At 38.8% G+C, this 26,379-nt stretch overlaps 1 long non-coding RNA gene across 1 annotated transcript in view; it reads left to right on the forward strand.

Moving 5' to 3' along the window:
- The first annotated feature begins 6,747 nt into the window (after positions 1-6,747).
- LOC133275901 (uncharacterized) overlaps positions 6,748-26,379 on the forward strand; it is a 237,307-nt gene continuing 217,675 nt past the window's right edge. The window contains exon 1 of the long non-coding RNA XR_009745727.1: positions 6,748-6,758. This is a non-coding gene — a long non-coding RNA (uncharacterized LOC133275901). The remainder of the gene's footprint in view (positions 6,759-26,379) is intronic.

Here is a 26,379-nt window from a genome sequence, read left to right on the forward strand (position 1 = left end):
GTTCCATGTAAATCTCTCAAATGAGTACAGGTAGTTAACAGGCAATTAAAAAGACAACCAATGTAAATGAATTAATAGCTGACTCTTAAAATGCATTAGCTCCTCTGTAATTAATAGAAAATTATAAAGGAAATAAATGCTTACAGCCTTATTAAGCTCTGAACATTACATCTTAGTCTGAATTGATTGGGATGATAAAAAATTCAGGGGAAAATATGGAAAGCACAGTTAAATACTTGCCAAATCTCAGCAAAATTTCAATAATGTGCAATTACCATTTTGTATTTCAGAATTGCTTATGCAAGATGACATTCAGAATGTTTGAATGTAGGTACTGGGAGAAGGTCCTGCGGGAATTGGGAAGACAATCATAAATACAGTTCTGTAGTCCAAATTAGAAGATTTCATGCATTGTTCAATTAGCCCAGTAATATATAAACTGCTACATAAGCTCAGAATCAGTCTTTGGTGTCCTGATACTGTGTAGCTCTATGAAATGCCCATACATATACTGAATTCAACTTTGTTTTGTATTCCCAGGCTTAGTTCAGGGTTTACCTGTAACACTGAATCAGAGAGTTCATTTGGCTTTCAAACTGGAGTTCTGACTCAAAATTTTATACATCTTCTTGTCCAGTAGTTGCTCACGTATCGGAGGTCAGGGCTTTATAATGCTTTCTTTAAATATTCTGTCATTTGTGGGATTTTGAGTATGAACTCTTGGAGCAACTACTATCCATTACTGAGTGCAAGTGAGTGCAATGCAGTTCTGACAGGAGCAGGCAGCTGTAATACAAATAATGTCATAATGGCAAAGTGACTTCCGTAACTGTCAGTGTGCACATATCATTCACATCATCTGAGTGGACTGCGTGATGCCTGATGTTGCCATGCTCCTACTACTAAAGCAAAAATAAAACCCAACCAACAAACAACCAAAAAATAAAACCCCAGCAGAAAAGCAGATTGTTTTTACCTGGGAGTTGTGGGAGAAACATTTGAAGGCTCTTAGGTGCTAAGAGGGCTTGGGTTCTGCTCCAAATTGAGCTCTCTTGACAACAATAATGCACATTTTGTATAGAATCATAATAGCCTGTATGGGAGCAGAGCACTTTGCAGATGCTTAATGACCTAAGACATAGAAAGTGAATGCTAATTGAATAGGGCTTTGAAATGGCATTCTGGCCTCAGAGCTGCTTTTTATAGATGTTAGTTGCCCACCTGACCTATATATTGTTGTTTCCCTGGCAAACAGCTTGATGCAGCTAAATTAAAGGTAACCTAGCTCATTTCCAGCATTCAGATCATTAATCATAAGAAAGAATGGCAGGGAAATAGTGAAAATCACTTTCAGAGTAAAGGAGCAAATAAGGATTATCCATTTCAAGGGAAATACCTGTGCAATTTCCAAAGTGATTTTCAGTGTTTATGTTGTGCAGAGGATCGTGTGCATGTGCTTGAGTTGAAGCATAGTTCTGAATGTATCCTGAGAAGTTCCATGAATTTCAGAATGGGAAGAACTTAAAAGTGATTCAATTTTTGAGTCTTTCTTCAAGACAAAAATTATTTTAATCACCATGATCCATATTGTAGTACTGCAGTATTGCACCTAAAATGTAGGGTGCAGATAAGATACAGAAAGATTTTCAGTTGTTCCTTTCCTGGAACAGAATGCACAACAATATCAGTATCGGGTATTTTTGAACTTGCTTTTCTCCATAACAGATATATATTCAGCAGGTACATTTTCAAAGAAGATTTGTTTAGCCTATGACCTTCTCGGAGAATGGAAATCAGTATTTTAGGACTTCAGAATGAGGCAAACTTCCTACTGTCCTCAAGAACCTAACCCTCTGCCTGCTTTGTCAGTGCTCATAATCACATAGTTTGAAATTACATTTTGATATTGCGGTTTCAGATTTGCAATGTGTGGATTGGAAGGTAGCATTACATCTGCAAAGGAAAACTGAATTTATGAGTTCACTTATCTGTTTAAATTGATAGAGCTCTATTATAGTTAGAGATTTAAATCAGCCTTTGCCATTTATTAGTATTGCAAATTCATTACTTATATTACAGTGATATCTGATAGTAATGTTAACTCTTCCAGATTGTTCCAAAAACATTTCTGTGAAGGGAGAAATATTGACTCCACGGAGTTTTATATAATCTTTGCTACAGCCTCCATCTCTTTTCTGAAGTAATAAACTGCCACATGCAAAATTAATCAGAATGGGAAGGATTTCTGGTACTGATCACTCAGCATATGCGTGAGTGCATTTCTAGCATCACTCAGCATCACCCAAAACTAAAATCCTATGCTAAAGTACCCTAATAATCTCCTTTCAGTGCTTATTTGCTTCCTTCAAGGCTACACAAATGGTTGCAAAAGAAGGGAAAATATCTTAATGTTTTACTGAAAAAATGAAACCTTTCCATATTTCTCCTCATAGTTTTCTTGACTTATTTTCAGGTAGTAAGTGAAGAGTAAATGCACACAAACACACCAAACACACTGTTCTCTGCCTGTTCTGAGTCTCTTGAAGCAAAACTTCTTTTTGTGTGGGTTTTTTTGGTTGATTGGTTGGTTGGTTGGTTTTCTTTCTGTCACAGAAAGCAGCTTTTTATGCAGCAGAATCAACCGCGTGATGATTTTGGATATTCGGAACAATTTCTTCACTGAAAAGGTGGCCAGGCATTGGAACAGGCTGCCCAGGGGAGTGGCGGAATGAATTTAGGAATGTGGAAGCTTATAAGAAAACAAAACAAACAAAAATAAAAAACACACACACACAAAAAAAAAATGCTGAAGCTTATCTGAGATTTAGTTTTTTTTGCAAGTGGAGCTGTTGTAAAGCCGCACTTGCACATAGTATTTAGTGTTTCCACTTTATCCTCTTGCATTCGTTTTCAATCACAAAGTTTCTTCAAGGATGACTGACCTTGTAAGAGACTTTTCCAAAATGAAACTTTTTGGTTAGACGCTGTGAATGTTTTAACAATCAACAACAGCCCAACACAGAGATCTTCCTGTCATCTTCATAAGTTCTCTTTTCCAGTGTACCTTAGTCGTCTTGGTGTTATACAGGTGTAAGACTCTCAGATGTGAGGTGAAAGTTGAACTCTGAGTTTTCAGTCATCCCCAGCTGAGAAAGCTGCAGTTTCCTCTCTCCAAAACTTTTGAAAGTTTTGCTGACCTTCTCTGGTCAAGTAGCTCTTAACTTGATCTGAGTGATGTTGCATTCATCTTTTAGATCCTCTTTTCTCCCATAAAGTGTACCCTGTCTCTGTTCCGTCTCTGTAAAACTGTACAGAATACTAAGGATTCAATTTTATTGTAAAGTCATTGTTTTTCTACCTTTAGTAATTGTTAGTGATTGTTACTTGAAGCCTAACTTTTGCACAATCTCCATAATTTTATCCAGAGCAGGCCAGCAAGGGTCAGCAAGGTTCCCATAAGCCAGGGTAGGTAACTATATGAGCTACCCAAGTTACAAACAAAGGAGAGAAAACCCCACACCTTGGGATTGGAAATAGAAAGATTAAAAAGTGTGTCACAAATAATGTATGTCAGTATGGATAATGTGAAGGCTGAGAGATTTATCGACCTGTGTGGGAAAAGGGTTGGAATCTATGCTTGGAATCTCCTCTGAAAACTTCCATTTGCCTCTCAAGCCATGGCCTTTTGGGTAGGTATTGCCAGCACACAGATCTTGTAAGTTCTGTAGGGTTTTATGCCTACAGGTTACACACAGACTCTCCAGGTGGGACAAGAATAAAGGAAAAAAAAATTGAAAGGATGAGGACAGAGGTGGTAGAAAGAAGGTACAAACAGAAAGAACTGTTGAAAAGTTAAAAGGTGCAAAGAATTTTAGCTGCATCTGAACTACTTTCTATTCTTGAATGTGACAGCCAAGGTCCTGGTGGTGGCAAAGTGAAAATTACCTCAATATCCATCCTGAAGAAGCTGGAGAGTCTCATTTATCTCGGTTCTCATTCTCTTGACACACATGTCTAAAATTGCCCTAATCCTGCAGCCCGCATGATTTCTGTGCCTTGCTGTAGCCCTTCATTTGCACATGTTTTCTTTATGAGTTTTCATGAAGTTTCAGAGTAGGCAAGGGCTTTACACAAATAATCTGTCAACAGATTCACCTATTCAGTAGCAACATTGGGTGTAACTGCTGATTTCAGCTGGACTATTTATGTTTTGAGTTGCTCATATAAGTCAAAACTATGCAGGCAGCAGAACTGTATCAGTGTAGGAGCTGACTTGCAATGAGTGTTTACAGCAGTAGTTAAAAAGAAAAAATGATCTCAGATCATGAAGTGCTGACATGAAGTTGTTCAGAGGCACTGGTCAATGTTTTCTTGGGTAAGTTTCCCCTGCCATCTGAAAGTGCGGCTGAATGTGAGCTGTGTTTAGTTCCGTGTTCTCTGTCCCTTTGGGAAACTCATATCTACAATTTATTCAGCCTCTATCTAGCCTGGAGAAGCTCATAAGTTAATAATAATGGTGGGAGACAGGTGGTAGAGTACACATTAGATTGGTGAGAACTCAGGAGCATTACAAACAGAGTAGATAGCTCTTTTAGGAGTTGCTAACAGTCTTATATCACACACATTTCAATAAACATTGTCCCTGATGCTTGTACAAATCTCCGGTGCACAGCTCCAGCATAAAGGGCATAGTAATTAGAAACCTGTCTTAAAAATATCAAGCCTGGATGATGGGCATTAATCTAAACAAATCTAGAGATTCCATTTTATGCCTTGCTAGTTCTTTACAGTGATAATCCATGTGTCAGATCAAAAACTTCAAACCAAATCCTTTGCATGGCTAAGTCATCAAAGGTTGTGTTATAAGGAGTGTACTGAGACCCCTGTGGGAAGTTTGCAATTAAACTCTAAATAAACCCAAACCGTCTTGGCTTTTGAAGCTGAAGGAATGACAGTGATTAACACAATCTTAATGGTCATGTATTTTTGCCCAAACATTTCAAATTATTAGCTAGATCTTATGGAAGGTCTTAACCTCATGTGTACTTTTGCATTAAAATCATGATGCTATATTATAAAGCAAAGCAATGAAAATAGAACTTTGTCAATAAGACTTTCAAGTTTGCAAGAATGGTATGAATGGCCATAATATTCAGATTATGAATGTTAATATTCCTATGAATAATGAGCATTTGACGTTTTCCTTGTCAACTGCAGATATTTGCCTTTTTACAATAGTAACAACAAAGTGCACTGAAATAAGTTGAATGACGAGACTAAAAACAACTGCAGTTACTTAAGTAATCATTGAAGTCTGAAGCGATGCATAACATTAAAGAGTTCTCTCAGAAGCAAAAGATAGTTAATACAGAAAATGTCCTATGTCAAAGAAAGAGCTGATCAGTCTCCCTCAGAAAACCCCAATCCCCTTCACACACACACGAAAAAAACCCACCATCCCACCAAAAAAAAACCCATAAAAAATCAGAGGAATTTTTTTTTACTGATAATCTTGTAACCACACCTCTGAGGGCAGGAAATCGATCACTGTGTGAACTTCAAAAAGGTCATTTGGCAGAACTGTCTTCATGCAAGAAAAGCCCATATTTAAAACATGAAAGATTTAAGCTTCTTCCCCCTGCTTGGAAACATATGTTCGTGCTTGCGCCCTAACATTTAAATACTTGAACCTATGTGATCTAATAGATAAGCTGCAGGTAGCAGACCACCAGTGGAGAGAAAACGTATTTTGTATCTTCACGTTAAAAGATCAAATGAGGGGTTTCGGCGTCCTTCCTTAGTCACCCACACTGATTCATTTCAAAGTAACAGAATAACCGCAAGACAATTTTGTGGTCTGGAATGCTGATTAAAAGGAGCCCTGAGCTTCCACAAGATATCACTCAGATCGTGCAGAGAAAAATATTGCTTCCAATTACTAGCAAAGCAAGTTAATTTCAATATTTTTAACCAAATACTGTACGGATTATCCAGTGGTAAGAATTTACGTGACAAAACTGGAGAAAGAAGCCATTGAAGGAACAGTGGAGTATTTCTCAAAACTTCTCAGAGGCTTTGCTATCAAGGCAGCAGCAGGAATGAATGTTTTTGCTAGAAGGTTGTGGTGGGTTGGCACTGGCTGGTGCCCACCAAAACCACTATCACTGCCATCCTCAGCTGGACAGGGGAGAGAAAATGCAACAAAGGCTCATGCATTGAGATAAGGACAGGGAGATCATTCACTGATTGCCACCATGGGCAAAACAAACTCAGCTTGGGGAAAATGAATTCAATTTCTTCCAATCAATTCATAGTAGGGTAATGAGAAAATAAAATCAAATGTCAAAATACCTTCCCCTCTCCTCTCCCTTCCTCCCTCCCAGGCTCAACTTTACTCCCAGGGTCTTGGATTACGTTACATTTAGCTAAAAAAACTGGCACAGTTCTGTCAGCATCAGTGCAGGCATGCTGATTTACAATAGACACTCTCATAAAGAAGCATAAAGATGGAAAAATAAGCTTATCTAATTGTAACTTTAGCAATATTGATTTTGGTCTCCTCTCACTGCCCATCTGCAGTCTACTCAGGACACCCAGCATACCCCTGATACTAGCTGAGAGACTATTGCTCTGCTTGTCTCTGATGTGAAGCATGTTTATTCTTGGATACTTTACATTGCTGTTGTAAGTTGGTGTCAGGCTTGTTTTCTCAGAGCTCTGAGAAGGGCTTTTTTTCATAGAGCTGAACTGCAGCTGCAGTTAGCATTTGCTCAGTGTGCTGTTCTCCACTCAGACACTCCACTCAGATGCTGGGATGCTAATGCAGCTAATTTAGTCTGAAGTTCTGGACTGATGTATTTACATGTTATAAAGCTTGTTAAAAAGAGTCTTTTCTTTTTTTCTCTCTTTAATATTCCTGCAAGTGTTTCGCATCATTATGAAATTTGTATCATGATCTTTAAAATTGGGTTTCTCTGTGACAGGATCTAAATTCATCCTCTAGACACAGTCTGGGTTCGGGTGATGTATCAGGGTGGATGCAGGTTGATCATGAGGGGTCTGTGTGCTGCATCAGGCAGTAGCTGGGTGTAGGAAGAAGAGCCACCTCCTTGTCTACACCTGCAGCCAAACATACCAGAAGTTTTGTGTTTCTATAGCTTTCCACCTTCCCTTTTTGGGCTCATACTATTATGCAATCATCCTACTGCAGCACTGTCCCTGCTAGAATTCTTCCACAATGCTCTATTTCACTTACATAAACAAGACAATATCTCTCCTTTGTTGCACAAAGGTGTTAATAAATACCTTTATTTGAATTACAAGGTGATAATGGAAAACAGAGACCCCAATGTGTCAGTCCTTCTGATGCCTACAAAACACCATCTGATGTCTCAAACATCCTAAAACATGAGCTGACCAAAAGCTCATTTATAAGAACAAATCCTGAAGAAGTTTACTAGGGAAGAGAAGTCTGTGGCAGGTGGATAAGGAGGAAATAACATCAAAAGCCTGAAATAAATATGGGCAACAATTCTTCAAGTTTGTACCAGAAGACTAAACCGGATTAGAAATGAAGCCTGTCTATTAGAAAGAAAATAAAGTTCCGACTTTATTCTTCATTTTTTTCTGCATTTAATCAGAAAACATTGAACTTTGTAAGTGAAAGTTCTCCATTCCTCTCCTTCCTCTTAGAATGAGTCTACCTGCAGTTGATTCAATGAAAAAGACTTTTCAGTGTTCTTAATTCAGATTTTGCAGTAGTTGAAATAACTGAATAGTGTAAATGATCTAAAATTCCTACATTTAAGAAAACTTGATCATGAATCTTTGCTTGCCGCCTCTAGTAGGAGTTCGTTAATATCACTGAAGCAGCTTTTGTTTGCCGGTGATGATAGAAAAATCCACCCCAAGGTGTATCTGACTCAATAACTATTCAGACATGTCACTAATTATGCCAGGCATCCCAGCTTCATGAAGATCTACAGAGCTAATTTGCCACTGAAAGAGATACTGTGGCCCCTCACACCTCCAATATCAGATGTGGTTATCACTGGCTCTTTGTCTTCTTGTCTAGAGCTCAATAACTCTTGGGTCCTCTAACATAACAGGTAAGACAGCTCCAGACTGCTACCACAGTCCTCTTTCCTTCCCTCCCTGCTGGTGAACAGCATTCACTCAACCACTTCTATCTCTCATCTTCCACTGGAGTGAAAATAATCTGCACAAGTGAGATGACTTGCTGTTCGGCAAGCTTCTACATTATTTTTCCTTTAGCAACCAAGAATCTCACTGCTGAAAAACCTTGTAAAGCAAACTGAGTTTAAACCCAAAGTGGTCCCAGGCAAGATACTAATTCTTCCATAAATTCTAGCCGGTTTTCTTCTAACTAACTGAAGCAAGACTGAAGAGCTGGGAGATGAAAACTGCTGTTAATCCCCAAAATCCTATGATGAACTTCAATTCTAACCTTCAGACATGTTTACTTTTTTACACTGAGAAACTGAATCACGAGCAGTGTCAGCTGTAATGCCGCCACCCACTTCAGAGCCTGGGGAGAGCTGCCATGTCTTGGTCCTGCAGCTCTAAACAAGCAGGATTCAGTCTCTGAATTTCTCTTTCATGCTTTCTTTGTGATTCTGAGAATTTTATTCTGCTCTAGCTGAGTATTTATTAGTCAGGACTCATAATCGAAGCAGGTGAAACATTGTGTGATGGATCGCTGTTTCCATCAGAAATCTTCACTTTATGGGGAAAAAAAGGCTGTAGGCTCTGTCTGACTACATCCATGTTGGATAACTCCACTGTAAAATAAAATGAAGTATTCTATTTTGACCTTTTTCTTAATAGGATATTTTAATATTTGGTTTAATTATGCTTTTCATTTTCAGATTATTTTAATTAAAATTTAGTGTTACAAATAATCAAAATATGTGCAGGGGTTAATTCTAGTTTTGCATTAGGTTTTCCAGGAAATGTCTCTTTTATTTTATTTTCAGATGGAAATAGGAAAATAACATTTTTGCTGTTTCCTACAGCACTATTGTTTTCAACAGCAATTTTGGCTGTCATCCAACTCCCATAACGCTGCTCTTATCTCCCGTGTTTTGTATCCTTGTTTGTAAGGTCTTTAAGGCAAAGATTGTGTGGACAGTAACCATGGTAGTCTAATAGCATTTGGGAACTGTAGATATTATCATAAATATAATTATTTAAATGCCTCTACCAATATAATGAGACTTTTAGCACTAGCAAGAGGCTATAAATCTAGCCAGTAAGTGCTGCTAACTTTTTATTTATGGCATTCAGGCATTTACTTGCTTTGTTTCAGTATTTTCCAGGTCAAGAAATTTTAATCTGAATTGATTTCACATAATGGCAAATCACCAGAGTCACAGCTGATTTCCCTGTGATGTGTTCAGCTCTCTTTCAAGATTAAGATGTGCCTGGATGCCAAATGTACCTCAGTGAATAGTGCAATATATTCTCTGTGTTGGTATGCTCATGCATACCAACATATGCTCAGAGCTTTGCTAGTCCTATGTGACCCCTATGATTTTTATTACAATCTTGTATGCAATTTTACCTTAGGTAAGTTAAATTAGTCCACTTGTTTTCATCACATATTCTGAGTCAGATCAGAAGCCAGACAACCTAAATTCTAATTCTTAGATTCTATAAACATTCATATTTAAACAAAAACTTATTGATGCATGACTTTCATTAAATCACACAGAACTAACTGGCTGTGCTTAAAAGGAAAGATACTTACTCTGAGACTCACCTAATGTCAAGGCTCTTCAATGAGTTGAATAAACCTGCTTTTCAGCTTTCTTCAATCATATTAAATATGAAACTGACTTCAGAATTATTCTTCTAGATTTTTATTAGGCAAATCTTGTCCATAGAGAAAACCAGAATAGGTAGGGATAACAGTGGCAGCTAATTTAATGTTTGCCAAGAGCCTCCAGCTGTGAGTTCTTTTTTCAGCCCTTTAAATTTTAAGTGAATATGAACCAATGGGACATAAAGGTTGTGTGCTTGCTGTCTGCCTAGAGCAGTTTTCTATAGAAAGTTACTAGAGCAATTGCCAGCCTTCTCCAGGCTTTACAGTGCTCTGTTAGGATTTGTGAGAAGAAGAGCAGAATGTGTAGTGATTTCTTGTTGTTCCTATTTTGTATAATATTTTTATACTGAGCATATTGGCTGTATTGCACTTCTATTTGAATCCACATTACAGATTTGGTCAAAATGTCAATTAGTTGCAATAAGCCATTATATTCCAGTTATAATAGACCCTCATGTATTCATCCTTTCAATATAGAAGATGCAATATCATGCATTTTTATTCTTAGTACAAAATGATAGGGCTTGATTCTTGTCTTTTGTACATAGCTGTTTGTCAGAAGCCACAGCCATTTTGTAAAATCAAGAAAGTTGAACTGCATAAATAGTGTGAGCAGCATCATGTTTACATGAAACCAAAATGTAGGAGTAGTTTCAGGGGTACAATTTTCACTTGTTCATGTTTAACAGTGAGGAGATAGTGCTGCAATAAAAGTGTTCCATTCCAGAAGTTGGGGAGACACTTTCTAGATGAAGTTCTCATAACTGCATGTATGGTCCTACTTGCTCATTTAATGATTTGATTTTTTATGGTGTTATGACAGAATTCCTCTGTGCCTATAAAAATTAAGACAATTCTTAGAAATATCCAAGCAGCTTGATTTCAAGGTCCTGGAAACCTTTTTTCTTTGACTGTGATTCTGCCAGCTTGTTTTCCCTTCAAAACTGTTGTGAAGGCTGAGTTACAGACTTGATAATACATTAAAACACCTCAGTCACTGTGAGTACTGCTTTTACTTCAGAGACAGCAAGGGATAGAAAAGATGAAGATTCCACTGACTGACCACAGCCTTTCAACACAGGTTTCTGATACTGCAATCAGGCAGCTTGACCTCACTGGCCAAATTTGTAGAGAGTGTTTTTTATACAGGCTGTAACTTAACACTTGTACTTTCCATTTTCAAAAGCAACCTGCCATGTTTAGGACACAGTGTTCTAAAGACCTGGCCCCTGAACTCCTAAGGCACTCTTATAACCGCCGCTTGCTCTGTCTGTGCTGCGTGCATGTTGCTTCCAACTGCAGTCTAAAAGTCACCCTAGCAGATGAGCTTGGGCAGAGGTAGGAGCACTGATTTATGCTTCAACCTACTCCTCCAAATTGTACAGTTGCACCTAGTTTGAGTTCTTCATATCAGATGCAAGGACAGCAGTGCAGATTAGCACATAAGGAAATACAAAACCTTCCTGTTAGGATCTGCCACGCCAAGTAATCCTTTAGCACTGAAAATGGGTTTCTACTAATATCAGCGTGTAGGAGGGAGCTCCAGCAAATGGTTCTCAGGAAGCCTACCCCTGCTGAGCAGAGCCTGGATAATAAAGCACCCAACGTTGTGACCTGTGAAAGCAGCAAATTAATGTAGCCGTCACAACTGCAGGCATCTGTCTGTAATTTCACGTCTGAATCATTGCTTCGAGCTCTGGAAAAGTCCCCTGGCAACCTATTGTAGCGTGAAACCTGTAATTACTGCATGTACAACATGGAAGAAAAGACAGGCCACTACAAGGTTAACAAATCCAGCTCTGCTAGACAAATAGGAATGGTGAATTGTAAGCCCTTGGGCCCTTGTGACAAACATGCCACTACCCAGTGCTTTCATTTATTATCCAGGGAGTTCCAGCACCTGTTAGCATGCAGGGGCCTTCAGGCTGTCACCGGCTCCAGGCCTTGCTTTAAATCAGATGTGCTTAACATTCAGCTCCAGACTGAAATGGTCTGTGAGATGCCACTTTGCATATTTCTTAGGTCTTCTAAGTACTTGCAGATGTATTTTGTAAAATATCACATAATTTGGATCCAATCTAGTGGAACAGTAAACCTTTCTATCTCCTTTTTCCTATCTGTGGTGCTAGATAATTTCAAGTTGCGTAAATTATTTATGCACTTTTTATTTACATGATTACAAGATTACAAGTCTATTTCTTTCTTGCTTGAATGAGCATTAAAGTGGCAAACTTTATGCAGTTCAGCTAAACTTTTCCTGATCTACATCAGTATAGTTGAGAAGCAAATTGGATCCTCCATGAAGTAAAAAAATCCTAGGATAAGTATCTTGTATTTCAGCCACTGTTCCTGATGTTATTATATTTTTCATTATCTGAGTAGCAAAATGATACCTTTTCATTTAAAATTGCACGTCTTGACAGGGGCTCTAAGAGATGTTTTAAAACCTGTACTTGCAAAACTAGATTCGTATGTACTTTACCATCACAAACTTCAGGTTTGCTTTAGACTGAGCACAGATCATCCTACACTGTTATCACTACGGTGTTTGATGTGGACTTGGGTTAATGGACCCTACCTTTTGTCTTGCCTTGAAATAGCCCCCCCCAAAATCATATTGGACCTATTTTAATGCTGTAAGGAATCTCCTTTTTTGTTAATTAGTTCCTGTTTTCTAAAATAACAAAGTTTCCTTTAATTATCTTGCTCTTTAAATTGGAGAAGATGAAAAACTGTCCAAGAAATGATTACAAGATGGACAAGGCTAAGGAAAACTGGTCCTACTTCTGGCTGTGCCACAGAACTCTTTCAATGCTGGGGAAGTTGCTTTGGTCTTCAAGCTAATGACTGTTACTGTGCCCCACCAGCTCAGCTGTAATCGTTCCCTGACTATGTGCATAGTCTTATCCTGTTGCAAAGCTAAAATAAAACATATTACTCCTTGTTTCTTATTTTGAGACATAAGCTATCCTGTTAGACCTCAGCTTACTGCAGGGTAAGAGCTGGCATGGCCTCCTGGCAGTCTGATGTAGGCTGACTTGCTGAGCTGATGGATCTTGTCCTTATAGTAGAGAACATTGGCTGCATCATTTCCTTGCAGCAAAACGTTTTGCTGTGGTGCCTGTGAGATCTGATGAAGTTTTTGCAGGCAGCCTGAGGGATCTCCAGCCACAGGGCTGTTGCTGGAGACTCTCTGGGAGGCATCAGTCCATGTTGCACTGAGTCTTCATTCTGAAGAATGGAATTTTCAGCTCAAATAGAGGCCAGCCGAAGTGTAACCTGGGATTTCCATTCTTATAAGACCTTCAGTACTTTACAGCACATGTTCAAGTAGTCTTTTTACATGGCCACACATAGCATAGTAATGAAAATCTGTATTTTTAAAAGCTCTACTTTCAAGGTTCATTTCAAAGCTGGAGTGAAGTATGTTCCAATGGAGCTGGATGAACAGTGCATTTTTCATTTTGTCTGAAATGAAAAATTGTATTAAAATAAATTAGCTTATATTAATCTGAAGTTGAATAGGTTTTGGTTTATTGCTGAAATATAAATCCCAGAGATTTAATTTTGAGTCAACTTGAAATATTTATTTTACACAATTAGATTTTTTTATTATTCTTGCTTTATATTAACCTTTTCTTAGCCTTCTCCTATAATCCATGTATCCTCTGTCATATAAAAAAATTAGCATTTTGAAAAGGAAATGCATCAGCTCCTATTACAGCTAGTGAGGAGCTTTCCATATGACAGATCATTTCATATTCTTTCTCGTCAGGATTTTTTCCAATACTCCTCTCAACTGGATGGTAGATGGAAGGACACAATTACGTGAATTGGGTGCCACTGCCATAAATTCCAGGCAGGATGTCAATGTCAAAGTTGCATCCTTTGTTTCCATTCTTGATAAGGTCCCACCAAGAGCTCAGGAAGTCAATGAGAGTTGATCAACATGTGTTAGTCTAGTTGCAAGTTATCATAGAACTCAGTAGCCTGTTGCAAATCCCTTACAAAACCTTCTCTTGATGATGTATAAGTTACTGAATGGATTTAAAATAATACTAGAACGTGTGTTACAGAAAATGGATGTGCATGATCTATCTTACGTCTGAGGACAAGAGTACCAATGAGGTACTGACCTTGAAAATATCTCTTCCTCATCAATAACCTTTCATTTAATCTCTCCTGCAAGAAAAATACAACTGCAAAGTAGTAAAAATCATTCCTGTGTCAATCATCATAGAGTAAGACCTAAAAATCAGTGTTATTCGCTTGTACCTATGGACTAGCAGAAGCGATCAGGAACATTATTAAATAAGAAATCCAGGATTTCTTGTTCTGCAAAGAGAAGTCATAAGGTTTGGCTCTTTTAGACTTCCTTGGAGACTATTAAGATGATGTATAAAGTGCCTTATTCCAACAAACTCTTCTGCACTTATTCTTATAGCTGTTTGCCTTTATTTTTTGTGTAATGCACCTTTAAACTCTGAAAGGCTCTGCTGTCTGCAGAGATGCATGGGTGTTTCAGTTCAACACAGCCTGGGACAGAGACACCCACTCACCTGCAGGCAATGCTGGCAGGAAAATCCCGGTTTTGTTCTCTCTTTTTTTGCTTTTGTTCATGTCAAAGTCATTTAAACTGAAATAGCTGCTGAGCTTTGAGTCTGTAGAAATCTAGCACAGAGAAATCAGCAGAGACCCATGCTGAATTGTTTCCTTCCAACGCTATGATATTTAGGACTAGCATTCTGTATATAATGGATTTGATGGCATTAGCTAAATTTATCCCATCATAATGGAATTCATTAATAAGCCATTGTGTTTTCTTTACAATAGTTAGTGGTGATTAGTACCTGGATTTTCTTCTGCATTCTACCTAAGAATCAATTGTGACACTGATTTAATGGATTAGTGTGTATTTATCAGACACATGCCAATAAAGCAATTAGTTCACTACCAAGTACTATCAATCTCTTCTGTGATTGCCAAGCCCAGTAAGTAGCTGCAGTGCTGATAACAGCATTGTGAGCTAATTCCCTTTCACAAGCCATTCAGCAGAAACTGCCTTTGTTATTCTTTCTCCATGTGCTGAGCCTATTGACTGTTAATCTGGATTAACAATGCTGAGTGGCGACAATAAATGCTAATAAGTTTGCTTTTTAACACTCCATTAGATGACGTCAATTGTACAGGTACTTTCCCCTTTCACAATACAATGCTAAAGTTACTATTGTTATGGTCCTTTTATGGATTACTTTCTTTAGGGCAGAAAGAGAATTATTTATACGTAGATATCTTGTGTTTCTAGAGATTCAAAGAATGTTGAAATCATGGAAAAGAATAGAGTTTTTAAAGAGCGTGGTTGCTGTGTTTATTTCTAAATAGGCTGTTCCATATGTAAGCGTCTCTTCTAAGAAACTGAAGGGAGAGGGAGAGGAGTGGGAATATCAAAACAAACAAAAATACATGTAAAATCCAAATTCATGTATTTGGAATACCCAAACAGGACACAGGGAAGTAAAAAGTAATTCAGAGGAACTTAAAAGAACAAGTTAGAATTTTGTAAACTCTGACCTGAAGAGCAAAACGAAATAAGAAATAAGAATAGCCTCCTGAACATGTGCGTGGGGCCAAATTTAGAAGCAATTAGACTTTTTCTTATGTAGCAGTAAATACAGACAGTATGTTTTGATTGTGTACATTTGGCACAGGCTAGAGGAAATGTTCAACTGCTTGCTAAGGAGACAGCATAAAAATGTATTTTTATGAATCAGAAATGCAGAAACTTTATTATAATTCATAACTCCATGCTGGTTTTATTGTTTTCAAATCATACACCAGTGCTTGTACAACAGAATTCTCAGTTTAATATGTAATGAGTATGCTATACAGTAGCATATTTTATTAGGCATTAGAAAGAGTTATGGAGCCATCCATATGATGTGCATTACAGAATGTGTCAAGAAATCCAGGATGATTTTGCTTCTCTATTAAACAAAATACACTTTAAGTAATTACTGTTAACTGGTATTACTTACCAGGAGGCCTATTTTTATATAACAGAACAAAATAGAAAAGGAGGGGGAAAAAAGAAAGTAAACAAAGTTGGATTGGATAGAAAAAGGATTACTTTTGTTTATTTTGCCTGACATTGTCTTAAATCCGATCTTGTGTAGTGAAATCAAAAGATGGAGCTTTAACATTATTTTGTACTTGGTTTTCACAGAAGAAAACAAAGTGTCCTCTAAATGTTTTGCATAACTTCTCTGGTTAGGAAAAAAATGTTGTAGTTTAAAGTAATGGGTAGACTTTGACGACAGGCTGAGAAAGTTGGGGCTCTTCAGCCTGGAGAAGAGAAGGCTGCGTGGAGACCTCATAGCAGCCTTCCAGTATCAGAAGGGGGGCTATAGGGATGCTGGGGAGGGACTCTTCATTAGAGACTGTAGTGATAGGACAAGGGGTAATGGGTTAAAACTTAAACAGGGGAAGTTTAGATTGGATCTAAGAAGGAAATTCTTTCCTGTTAGGGTGGTGAGGCACTGGAATGGGTTGCCCAGGGAAGTTGTGAATGCTCCATCCCTGGCAGTGTTCAAGGCCAGGTTGGACAGAGCCTTGGGTGACATGATTTAGTGTGAGGTGTCCCTGCCCATGGAAGGGGTTTGGAACTAGATGATCTTAAGGTCCTTTCCAACCTTAATTATTCAATGATTCTATGATTCTATGACTAAAATAATAGGACTACAGAGCTCTGAATTTAAATGCATGCTCCAGTTGGAGACTTTCTGAACATCCTTGCATAAATCAACTGATAAATCATAACACACACCCCCCCTTTTTTTTCCCTGATATGATTTCTTTTTTTGGTTGCTTTTATTACTACTAACTACCTACTTGATCTTCGTACTACTCCTAGCACAGCAAGAGTTGCTCTAAATATTAGTGGGTAACAACTGGAACACTGCTCACAAACTGTGAGTTAAATTTTGCAAGCTTTTGGCATAACCTGATTCAGTATAAACAGTAGAATCCACTGAAGCTTCTCTGGGATACGATTTAGTTGTCTGCTGTATTTTTTCATTATATTTGAACAATGTGTGCCAGAACTCGCTCACTCTTCAGTTTTAATGGCTTTTTTTACCCTAGAAAGAAAAAGCATCTTCAAAATGAAATGAGACACAATGAGAAGGGAAAAAAAAGGTTATTAAAATAGTTTTTTAATACTTTCTTAGCTTATTCTATACTGAGTTACAGTACTTCATCAAATCACAGCTTTGCCAATTGTTCTTGCATATGAGAAAGGGAGTTGTGTTTGTTTATTGCTTAACCGTTACATTCAGTGGTACTCTTGTCTCCTCCCATACCCACAGTTTCAGGGAATGCCATCCTATTAAATGCTTGCTGGCATTTCCATGGGGCATTACCTTTCTAGAAACAGCCAAGGATTCAATATGATGTTCTATGTGATACTGGTTAAATCAGAATTTCTGTTCTGCAGGGGTTTGAAGACTCCTGCAAAGGACCTCTGTCTATCAGAACTGTAAGGACATGCAAGAGTTTGATTAAACAATTTAAATCTATAATACAGTCAAGAAACACATTACTGGGCTTCTTTGTATGAAACAAACCAGTGTCCTCATAACTTTAATTAATCAATCTCATTCTGCAAGACTTCCACTGATAGAGTATTTGTGGGATTTGTGTGGATAGAGTATTTGATAGGGATTTGTGTGTTAAAAGCAAACTGAACTTCAGCCCATATAGAATCACAGAATCAACTAGGTTGGAAAAGACCTTTAAGATCATCAAGTCCAACCATATGATTCTTCCTCAAGCAAAAAAATTGCTTCAGCCAAGTAGCTGTCTCCATGTAGTGTAAACTAGTGAGCAGGTTACTTAACTACCAAAGAGCTTTATTTTATCACTTCCATCATATTCACAAAGAGAGTCATAATTAACGTATGAGTTCTTTAAAGCTATAAGCACCAATTCTTTTAATTGGTTAAATGTTAGAAACTCTGCATTATGTAAATGCAAGGAGGGTTTATTGAAATTTGTTGTAGTGATAATCCATCTGTCTTGGATAAAGGCCAATGCACAAGCAATTGTGCCACTTTCAAAGAGCAGGAGAAAAAAAGATTTCTTTTCTATGTTCCACATGACTCAACATGATCTCTGTATGCTTTTATATTCCTAGCAAGAATCACAATAGCTTTTCTGAATAGGATGCCAGATAGTCTTTAACATGAACAGCTTACATTCACATTGCCATACCATACATTAGCAAGAATGTTTATCACTGTTGGAAATTGCACTATAAAAAGATGAATACATTTTATACTTTTAAAACATGCATAGTATCATGTGTTTGTAGCAGCTAACAATTTTCAAGCAGAGAAAGCTCTACCCAGTTACTCTAAAAAAGCAGCATGATAGAAATATGTATTTTCCACCAGCATTAAATGTTGAAGTAGCCAAGATAGAAAGACAAATCCTTTACTCTTGCCCTGCAGCAAGAGAATAGGCAGATAAAAAATTTTAACTGCTCACTGCTTACATCTAATATGTATTAAGATGGCACGATAGTATCTTAAATTTGATGGTACATGCACAATTTCATTTCATTGGAAACATACAGGCAATACACTTTCTCAGTCCTTTATAAATATTTCTACAGCACACTTTCAGTATTAAGAAGCTACAATGATCATTTCATTTATTCTGCTTTAGAAGACAAGTAAATGTTGCTGTGTGCAGAGCCTGGCTCTTGTATGGCATTTGTATTGAAGTTCATGTGAGCCGTCTTCCTGGGAGACACCATAAAGTGCTCGACAGTTGCACAGAGCCTTCCTGGCCAGACAGGCCAACTGACAGCACTGGGATTCTTGACGCCTACTCCTTCAGAGTCAGTCAGGCCTCAGTCTGCAAACTGCAGTCATGTAAAAATATCCTGAATTTTGTGAACAACTCCTTCCAGTTCTAAGTAGCAAGCATCACATGGATTAAGTTTAATCTTATCAAGAACTGAGTGTTTGCATTCAGGAAAGAAGCACTGCAACTCAAAGCTTTGGGGTCTGCGGGAACAGTGCAGCGGTTTGCACAGTCGTACCATATACGCGTTTCCATTCCAGGTGGCACCGAGTGATTGAGAATGAGTAAAATCACACATTGAAGTGTCCCAGTTTGTTATTAGAAACACTGAAAGTGCAGAAGATTGTTTTCTAAATTGTTTCTGAGATGTTATTACCTTTCTCCTCTTCAAGTGAATGTTGCAGCAGCCAAGTGCTCTGTGCTGTTAAAATGCTTCAGATGCTGCCTGTAGTTTATTGTTCCCTTGAAGCAATTTATTTCATTATAATGTACTCATGAAAGAACATTAGTGTTTAATTATCAGGAGAACTATTTTTAGCAAGGCTGAGACTGAAGTATGAAGTCCTTGACTGTTGGTTGCTGCTCATTCACAAGCTGATGGTTGACAAAGCAAATGTCATGCAGGTTAGTTCAGTGATTTCATGCAAATAATACTTGTTGTGAACGTTATCATTTTCCCATTAAAAATCTTTTTGGGAATAAATCTTGCCAGTTTAACATACTCTGACAGAATAAAACTCATGTGGAAGTGGCTTTGCAGGACTGCCAGGAAAAGCACGATAACAGTGCAGTGAGGTGGTATCACCAGTGTGTGAAGGAAAGATAGAAGTGATCATGGATCTGGTTTTGCCCTCTGCACTGGGAGGGGAATTGCATTCTAGATCACAGTGTTGGTTACTAATGCTGATTCCCTAGGTATAAGCAACAGATTCAAGCTAATAAACATAATGATAGGCCTGAGGTAATGAAAGGAAACCTTGATGAGAACCTGGTCTTTCTGCTTTAATGCTGTAGCCTCACCACTTCAGGTAAGGATTGTTTTATTTATTTACCCTTAGTCATCCAAAGACAGTATTGCCTCTTTTGCAGTCAGTATATTGTGGCTCCAAGTTATGACCTGAATACCAAGTATTCCTCTGCAACTGCTGTACTCAGGAGTGTAAATCACACCAGCGACATGCTGGTATTTGGTTACATAGCGCTTTGGATGGCAAAAGGTAACAGAATGACTCAGCAGTAACACAGGGAAATAACCAAAGGCATGGCAGAGAGTATCCGGCTTGCTCAAAGAGGTGAGGCAACAAACTGTACAGGGAAAAGCACCAAGGAAGGATGATTATAGGAGGTGACTGAAGATGAGTATGCGCTACTACCATAGGTGGGCTGCCCTCAAAGCCTAGCCAGGTCCACTGGAGTCTTTCTGTTTTTGGCCTATTTCTTGTCCATAAATCGATATAAACTGTTTGTTCAAAAATCAGAGAGCCATGATAATAAATCAGTGATAAATGTAATTAGAAGCAAGTACTAAGTAATGTGAGATGATTTGTATTCATTGCTTCCATACAAAGAATGGAATATGCATGGTATTCTCTGGATCCACTGCATCAGTACTAAAGTGCATAATCTTTTTAAACTCAAAATAGCAAACCACTCCATTTCCCTGTAGCTATGATTTCTGCATTCCAGTTTTAATCTTGCCCTGTGTTCTCCCTCTTCCCTCCTCTGTTAAATAAATACTGTTCCCTGCATTGAAGCACTGTGATTGAAGAGACAAATCTTCATTGAATTAAAAATGGTCATGGATTTCATAATCACTGCGAAAAAAGAAAAAAAACGCTGATTTCTTTTTACTCCCCCACAAAATCTAAATCTGTGAAAAATCCTGCCTTTATCAGCAACATCAAAGCAGGATTTTATTCTTCAGGACCTCAGAAGTTGGCCTTTAATCATAGATTTGGCTAAATACCATGCACAATGCAAAACAGAAATGAACCTCAAGTGAAGGCAGCATGTCATTTGCAATCCCAGCTGATTAATCATTTCATTGTTCTTATAAATGAACGTTAATTGCCATGTGTGTATCTACATGCTGAATGTATTAAAACATTAGGTGGGAATTTTTCATCTTCACTGTCTGAACGTACCCCAAGGGTAGGACACTGTCACTTAGCAACTCTGAGCACTGTCACCATCTCTTGGGGTGGCACTGCTGCCAGTGGTGTACCCACATGCCAGCTTGCCCCATGTGCGAGCAGTGCACCTCATGCACAAGCGCACCCCACACATGAGTGTACCCCATGCATAAATATACCCCCACATGCAAGCGTGCCCCATGTCCAAGCTGTGCAGGTGAGGCACACGCTTGCACAGCCCACGTGCAAGCGTGCCTCACATAGTAGCAGTGCACCCCATGTGCAAACAAGCACCGTGTATAAGCTGTGCCACCTGCACAGGGCTGGCTCAGCTGCAGGCCATGCAGGCAGAGCAGTCTTGGCCATATGGAGCTAGTGAGAGGGTTATCATTAGTCTTACATATGTTGGGGAGGGATGCTGGAACATGGTAGAACAGGTTCTTGTCTGCTGCAGAAGGAGGGATCTTGCTTCATGTTGTGCTCCTGTTGTGCTTCCATAGGTAAGGGAAGGCTTGAGCAACAAAAACTTGCATAGATCCCTCAAAAATACTTATCATTGAAGGGCATTATTCTAGTCTTTGTTTTCCTCTTGCTTAATAGCTGCTTTTGGCCTCCTCAGCGGTACCTTTTGTGCCATGCTGGGATAATGGGATAGCCTTGCCTCGCACAGCTCACCCTTTGAAATCATGTGGTGCTTTTAGAGGATTGCAGAGGTGTTTCTCTCCAAATATCTGTGTGTAGTTGCACAGTTACAGTGGTGGTTGTTCTTGGTGCCAGGAAGATCTATCAGCCTTTTCCCCTGGCAGCTCAGCTGAGCAGCAGGTTCTGTGAAGAAAGCTGCTCTTGTGTTTCAGGTTGGTTTTGTTTCTTTCAGAGGGAGGGAAAAAAAGAGCTTAGCACACAAGTATCTTTGCAACCATAACTATAGTGCCTGCTATGCCATGAGTGCTATAATATGTATTGATTTGTTTGCTTTCCACTGTGAAGTATTTAATGTTGCTGTTTGAAAGATGATTTTTTAAAGGTATAGTGTTATACTGAGTTGGTTCTGACATCAAAAAAAACAAGAGAAAATGAGCAGGAGAGAGAGCAAAGATATCAAAATGATTAATTGCTGCATTAGCATTCAGGCACTGAGTGTATTTTGTGTTACGGATTGCTTATTTCTCAGGGTAGGATTGTGGCCCCTGGATTGTATTGAAAAATGGGTGTCTCGGGCTTTGGTGCTTAATTTTGGAGGGATTACATTCCTGTAGAATGAAGGAAGGAGAAGAGAAGGGAAGAGAGAGAAGCAAGTTCCACAATTACATACTATCCCCAAACAATGCAGAGTGTGGAGCTTAGGACAAGCTTGATCAACCAGTGTTTGTGAATTAGCCAGTAGCCCAAGCCCTGTTATTTTGTTCATTTAGAAATGCATGACAGTTGTTGCTGCTGCATCTGTCATGTGAAAATTGGGTTAAAAATGTCATTGCTATGTAGTCTCCTGGACTTTAGATGGGGTTCGTGGTAGTCTGCTAGATCTGTATCTGTTGAGACTGGTTATTAGGTCAATGCCTTGATGATGTTTTACAGTTTGAAGAATTGTATGGGAATCTTTAATTTAGTGATATATCTCTCATTGTTATTGATCTTAAAAATACCATTATGAATTGCTCCATTGTGATCAGGACTTCCAGTGTTGTTATCAAACATAGATACTGGCTCTGTTCTGGTAGCTTAAATCTATGTCTCATTTTATATATAAAACTAGTCCCACTGTGACCATTCCTATGCTTAAAAGGAGCCACATACTTGTGCTTTTATATCTATATATATGTGTATATATGTGGTCCTTATATATATATATCTATCTGTGTGTATATATATATACACACAGATATATATGGACCACAAAAATCTAGAAGTATTCCCAGCACAGAAATAATCAGGTGTCAGACCTTTGGCTGACCAAGTCCTGAGAAGGGCTTACTCAAGAAACACACCCATGGCCATGGCTTGGCTGTGTGTTGACAAATACCCAGTTATTTGTGATTTCATTCCAAGGCCATCCAAGTGTATGTTCAACGACCCTTTCAGGAGCTATGTTCCAAAGAACTTCGCAGGAGTGAGACATTCACTGCCTTCAGTGGGATCACAGTCCTAAAGTAAAAGGTGCACTAGGAAATTCGGAGATTCAGGGCAGGTAAAGCCAGAAATGCTTTTGAATCAGCACACCTGACTGAACCCTCTCTTGATGCATATTTTCAGATTGGGTATGGATTTTGGCAGCAGCTTTGATTTCACTGTTGCACGACATGTAGCTGAGAGCCTGCTTGTTGAAATGCAGGTTGTCTTTTATACATTCTCATCTTGTAGAACTGGCCATGCATGGTTGTAATGAGTGATGGCCTGATTAAATCAAAAGCAGACATGGAAGAAACACTATTAATCTGTAAGCGTATGTGATGCTAACAACCATCAAAGCATAATGTTGCAATTATCCTAGGTGGACAAGAATAATTCACTCTAATTAAATTCTGAGCATATATATTTGGATACATGCTTTGGATCCTTTATGTTCTGTGTCATTTCTGTACTGCTGGAAAGAAAAGTACCAGAATTATTCCCAGCTAGGCTGACCACATGCCTTTTGATTCCAAATTCTTTTCAGCACAGCCTGCCTGAAGACAGGCATTGTAAATATAATGTGCTATCAAAACAGATCATGTGTTCTTGAACATGTCAGTGGCATCACTCTTCCTTTTGTTTTTTTTCTGTGGCAAAAAAGCTGTAATTTCATATCACATTATGCAGCTTCATAACCGTATTTTTGGAAACATCAAAGTAATGGTAAGGAATGTGTAATATACTGTAGCAAGTTGATCAGCCCTAAAAAAGACTTGGGGTTGACAAGAAGCTTAACATCACCCAGCAATGTGCACTTACAGGCCAGAAAGCTCACTGTATGCTGGGTTACATCAAAAGCAGTGTGGCCAGCAGGATTGAGGGAGGGGATTCTCCCCCTCTGCTCGGTTCTTGTGAGTAGAGAACTGTGTTCAGCTCTGGGGCTCCAAAATAAGAAGGACAAGGATGTGTTAGAACAAGTTTGGAGGGAATGGCTTTAAGCTGACAGAGGGGAGGTTTAAATTAGATATTAAGAATACATTTTTAGAGGGTGGTAAGACGTGGCACAGGGTGCCCAGGGAAGCTGTGGCTGCCCCATCCCTGGCAGTGTTCAAGGCCAGGTTGGACACAGGGGCTTGGAGCAACCTGCTCTAGTGGGAGGTGTCCCTACCTATGGCAGGGGGCTGGAACTGGATGAGCTTTATGGTCCCTTCGAACCCAAACCAGTCTGGGATTTAGATAAAACACTCTCACTGTGTATGTAAGTTGCAGCCCCAATGACTCCTTCTGGGCAATTCTCAGAAGGTGAAGAGGGAAATGCTAATTTCATTCCTGCCCTTGACACTAACCCAGCAGTTCAAGCCTTGGGAGAAGCAGGTTCCTGCACAATGTTGCAGGGGAGAAAGGGAAGTGGGGCTGAATGCCTCGATGCTGATGAAAAGCAATGAAGAACTCTGAGATCAAGGGGTGCTTCCCAGCCTCTGGCTTATGGACTGCTTCCTCAATAAAATGCACTGTCTTGAATCTTCCTGAGCAGTGACCATTCCTTCATCCTGTGGGTAGCTTCTTGAAGTTGCTCAACACCACTAGTTTTGTTCCTGTTGTGACTGAAGTGAAGTTGCTGGCTCCAATCCACCCTGATGCAATATGACAGCACAAAACAATCTGTATGGGTCTGATCTTCTGCAGGTGCAAAGAAAGTTTTAACAAGAGTTAGAAGACACTTAATTTGTCTTCAAAGGCTTCTATAATTGAGGCCGAGGCACACACACAATGTCTTGAGAGAGATTACCCCACGTCTCCTTTTCTGTGTCCAGATTGTCTGATTTGCTGCTAGGAATGGTTTGGAGTTTGACTGAAAAACTTGAAATTGCTTTAGCCTTTCTCACTTCTGAAAACTAAAAACAAAACTAAAATGGTGGCTAATGAGGATATTTGATGATTTGTGGTGACTTTGATAAAATAATTGACTTCTAATATATGGTTTCAAAGCAGTCTGATGAGATTCACCCTCATGACTTCTGTAGCTATTCTATTCCTATCTTGAATGTCTGTTAAAAAGAAACCTCTCAATTTCCTTGTACTGAAATTCCTTTTATCATTTGAAGATTCTTGAAAAGTGTAATAGGAGAAAGAAATTACCAGGAACACACCTGATTAATTCAGAAATTAATTGAGGCTAATTTAGAAGACATTAGATCATGATGATTTTCATTAATAAATAAAACTAATATCAAAAGGAACAAGCATTTCTTCCTGACTTTGAGTATACCTCTTCAGTTCCCATCATTTAAGTAATCAAACAGTTTCTCGCTTCTCAATGATCACCAAGGGTGTAATTCATCGGGGTGCAATAGACCTGCTCACAGCTCATATTCAAAATAGGAGATGTCTGTGCATAAAGCTTTGTCCCAGAGCTCTGCAACAGGGTGAATATTTGAACTGCTCACATTATGGCTGCAGCTTTTGCTCCAGACTATTATTCTGAATGAAATTCAGACAAATGTTGGTCCTGATGGCTTGTAAGTGTAGTTATGTTGTAAAGCTATTATGGGAACTAAGGAGGGCTCCCCTATAGTGAATTACTGATGAATTGGCTTGGTATGCTGTGTAATTTTTCCTTTGCTGTAAAATCAATAGTATTAACAGTTTGCCACCATATGCATTTGTATGATGGCGATTCCTAGAAGTTCCTGTTGAGTTTGATTGTCCAACTGTATTTGGTGCTGTGTGAAGTGCAGAGTGAAATGAACTTGTTCTAAGTTAAGTTGTGGTCTTACAGGCGAAAGCATGGAAAGGGACAGCTGAAGCTTTCTACCTGGAATTGCATGATTCATTGGTAGAGCTGAGTGTTGAACCTGAACACGTATGCCTACAAGAGGAAAGGTCTAACTTCCATGAAATTAAGGTAGGACTCAAGCATGCCAAAGGTATGGCTGCAAAATTGGTGGGAAGTGCTGAACAATGATACTTTTCCTGGAAGTTTTCTTTACTTTAACTGTCTTGGAGACTGCTGTATCTTGATTGTCATTCTTTCAAGCCCTCTATGTAGTAACATTAATTACTAAAGGAGTTATAGCACTGGCAACCAGGTGGTAATTTTGAGTGTTTTAGCACCTAAAAGGAGGAGTTCAAGTCCTTGCCATGCACACAGATAAGCTTTGTCCAAATGACCTCCTTTGCCAATCAACCTGCTAACCCCAATACAGAGTTTCTGTGTGTTTCCTGAGTGGGTCTGTTCTCTATAATGTGGAGTAATGCTGTCAGAGGTGGTTTCTACAGCCCTCCACTCCTCCTCCACCCAGGCTATATGTGAGAAGTGCCTCTGCCCCACCACTGTTATCATTATGCCAGATGATAATGGTTCACAGGGGAACCAGCTGGAGGAGGGGGAATTTTTAGACATTCTAAATACTTCAGAATCTTACATAA

This window comes from Pezoporus flaviventris, unplaced genomic scaffold (assembly GCF_033815535.1).
Source record: "Pezoporus flaviventris isolate CSIRO_AGI_PZ_B2104156 unplaced genomic scaffold, CSIRO_AGI_Pfla_v1 ptg000041l, whole genome shotgun sequence".
In the NCBI taxonomy this organism is placed as follows: Eukaryota; Metazoa; Chordata; class Aves; order Psittaciformes; family Psittacidae; genus Pezoporus; species Pezoporus flaviventris.